General features: G+C 41.0%; 1 non-coding gene across 1 annotated transcript; it reads left to right on the top strand.

Moving 5' to 3' along the window:
* Positions 1-2,072: 2,072 nt before the first annotated feature.
* Positions 2,073-2,179, top strand: LOC113898926. Its single transcript, XR_003512783.1, has one exon. It is a non-coding gene; the product is annotated as a U6 spliceosomal RNA (small nuclear RNA).
* The last annotated feature ends 1,532 nt before the right edge of the window (positions 2,180-3,711 follow it).

Raw genomic sequence — 3,711 nt, 5'->3', positions numbered from 1 at the left:
TCATAGTCTAGTCACAAGTTTGAGTTTTATGCCCAGCACCTTCCTCTGCATGGGGAGACCTTGGGGAAAGATTAAGCTGAATTTTGAAAAATCAGTCATGGACTTCCCTGGTGGTACAGGGGGTAAGAACTGCCTGCTAAGGTGGGGGACCTGAATCCAATCGCTGGTCCGGGAAGATCCCACATACTGCAGAGCAATTAAGCCCATGCACCACGGCTTCTGAGCCTGCTTTCTAGAGCCTACAAGCCACAACTACTGAATCCACGTGCCTAGAGCCCCTGCTCCGCAACAGAGAAGCCAACGAAATGAGAAGCCTGAGCACCCTGACGAAGAGTAGCTGCTACTCTGCAACTAGAGAAAGCGTGTGTGCACCAGTGAAGACCCAATGCAACCAAAAATTAAATAAGTAAAAGATGAAAAAATCAATAAAAAGAATGCTAACATGGCAAGGAGCTCCTCAAGAGTGGAATATGTGGGAGGCAGTGCCTAACACTGCAGGCAGAGCAGTGTTAGGGACAAGAGTTGTGACCTTAAAAGAAAGTGACATCATCTCCTGATGCTCTCTGAGCCCTCAGCTAAGATTTAAAAAGACAAGGACCCAATTAAAGACAGTCAAAACCGTTGGCAATACCAATTATTGGTATGGTTCCCTAAGTAATGTTAGAAGTGTTAGTTTTTCAAGAAATGCAAATAAAATAAATGAGGCTTTGTTTTGTGCTCATAGCAGTAGAAAGACAAGTAATATTTTTAAAGAAGCCCCCATAAGGCAAGTGGTACAGTACTAGCTGGCAGAATTCTTAAGTGATTTCCATGCTTAGGAAGTGAGAGGAACAGAGCCATCATGGTTGCAAAGTGGGGTTCCATAGTCCTCACCTCAAGGTAGATGAGATGTAATATGGAAAGCACCAGGCTGATCGAAAGAACCTGGAGTCTTGATCCCAGAAAAGGACCATTAGCTAATGTTGAAGGAATTATGAGGAAGCAGAGTGAGGCAGATTTGGTCCTGGCAACATTTTGGGAAGAATTATTACACAGGTGGCTTGTGAGCTCTTACTCAGACAAGAAGGTAGTCATTGCTAGAAGCCAGCATGAATTCCCTGGGAGCTGAGAGTGTTAACTGATCACATTGCTTTTTTGAAAAGAGTCCTTGCCTGGTAGATAGAGAAGTGGTCATTCACTCATTTATCAAGCATTATTATGTTGCAGGGGCTTCTCTGGTGGCTCAGTGGTAAAGAACTCGCCTGCCAATACAGGAGACAAGGGGTTGATCCCTGGGTCCAAAAGATTCCCTGGAGAAGGAAATGGCAGCCCATTCTAGTATTCTTGTCTGGGAAATGCCATGGACAGAGGAACCTGGCAGGCTGCAGTCCGTGGGGTAGCAAAAGAGTTGAACATACTAAACAGCAACTTTATGTTTCAGGCATCATGCTAGAACAATACCTTACACTGTATATGTTTTCAATTTAGAAAGCTTTTTCTTTAAAATACAATTTTGGGAATTCCCTGGTGGTCCAGTGGTTAGGATTCTAAGTTTCCACTGCGGGGGTCTGGGTTTGATCCTTGGTTGAAGAACTAGGCTCCCACAAGCCCAGAAATCAATCAATAATAATAAAATAAAACTTTTTTTTCTTGATTATAAGAAACATCATTTTTCTGATTATTGAAGAGAAACTTGCAGAGAAGAAAAGAAAAGTCATGTAATCTCACCACCCAGAATACTATTAACATTTTGCTGCATCTTATCACTTTTAAAATGTAGATTCTTAAAATAAGAACATGATCTTCTATATTATTTGGAGTTCTGCTTTTAAAAAAAAACAAACTTTTTAAAGTTAAAAATTTTAAATTAATACCACATTAATTTCCCATTGATACCACAAATGGAAATGGGGCATTATTCAGATAAGTAAATGCAATGAATTTTTACAAAATGAATGTACTGTTATAACCATTATCCAGATCAAGAAATAGAAATATTGTCAAGCCCTTTAGAAGCCCTTTATAGCCACTTCAGTCATGAGCCAGTAGTAGTAAGGTTAACTACTGGTACCTTGCTCTTAAAATCAGTATCAGTGCTCGCTTCGGCAGCACATATACTAAAATTGGAACGATACAGAGAAGATTAGCATGGCCCCTGCACAAGAATGACACGCAAATTCGTGAAGCGTTCCATATTTTTAAAAAGAAAAATCAGTATCAAATTGTGTTTTCCTGTCATTAATTTTTTTTGAAATGTGATATAACTGAAAAAGCATTTAGGCTGATTCAAAGCAATTTGAAGGACTAGTACCCAAAGACTATTGATGAATGATGAATAATCTGTGATATCTACAAAGGAAATCTTTGTCGGCAAGTCTCGGGGCTCTGTTGTTGACTTTTGCTCCTTAAACAAGTTTATCTTCCACTTGAATGAAGATAGGGCACATTTGTGGATGACAAAGCAGTGAGACTATTAGAAGACATAAATGTAAAATATCTTGGCAGGCTTGGAATATGGCCTGAAGCCAAAAAGACAAATTTAGTTTGATAAATGAAAAGTTCAGTACCCAGAGGGGAAATATATATGAACATTTTTAGGATAAGAGAGATGTGGTTCGACAGTTGGGAAATGACCCAGGGGACAAATCCTATGTCAGTCATCAGTGTGAGCAGACTTCCAGAAAGATCCACAGAAATTTAAGCTGCACTGACAGAAGTACAACATTCAGGTTGACTGAAATAGAATACCTGAAATAGACAAGAAAGTCTGAAAACAGCAAAGCCTGATATGAGTATACAGTAATAAAAAGTGGAAGAACAGAGACCCATTGTACTCTAATCTGCTCAAACACATTTGCAGCATTGGTTCCAATTCTGGGCACACCCTTGGAGGAACTTGAGCTACCTGGACTGTGTTCAGAAGATGGTGACAAGAGCAATGAAAAATCTCCAAACCTTGCCAGATCAGGTGGAGATTTGCCAGGGAGAAAAAAAGGTAGTCACTAAACAAATTTTTTCTTATCAACTTAATTGGAATATAATTTTTGTACAATAAAGTATATCCCTTTAAAGTGTATGATTTGGTGAGTTTTGGTATTTGTATAAACCCATGAAAACACTAGCACAATAAAGATGGGAACATTTTCATTACTCCAAAAAATTCCTTATGCTTCTCTGCAGTCCATTCTCCTTCTACCTTAAGCCCAGGCAACCATTGATCTGCTTTCTGTCAGTCCACTTCAGTCGCTCAGTTGTGTCCTACTCTGCGACCCCAGAGACTGCAGTACACCAGGCTTCCTTGTCCATCCCCAGCTCCTGAAGCTTGCTTGAACTCATGTCCATCGATGTCCAACTCAGTGATGCCATCCAACCATTTCATCGTCTGTCATCCCTTTCTCCTGCCTTCAATCTTTCCAAGTATCAGGGTCTTTTCAAATTAGTCAGTTCTTCACTTCGGGTTTCCCTGGTGGCTCAGACGGTAAAGTGTCTGTCTGCAATGCAGGAGACCGGGTTCGATCCCTGGGTTGGGAAAATCCACTGGAGAAGGAAATGGCAGCCCACTGTAGTATTCTTGCCTGGAAAATCCCACGGATGTAGGAGCCTGGTAGGCTGCAGTCCATGGGGTCACTAAGAGTCGGATACGACTGAGCAACTTCACTTTCACTTTCATGCATTGGAGAAGGAAATGGCAACCCACTCCAGTGTTCTTGCCTGGAGAATCCCAGGGACGGG

This window comes from Bos indicus x Bos taurus, chromosome 9 (assembly GCF_003369695.1).
Source record: "Bos indicus x Bos taurus breed Angus x Brahman F1 hybrid chromosome 9, Bos_hybrid_MaternalHap_v2.0, whole genome shotgun sequence".
In the NCBI taxonomy this organism is placed as follows: domain Eukaryota; kingdom Metazoa; phylum Chordata; class Mammalia; order Artiodactyla; family Bovidae; genus Bos; species Bos indicus x Bos taurus.
This window is presented reverse-complemented; position numbering and strand designations above follow the sequence as displayed.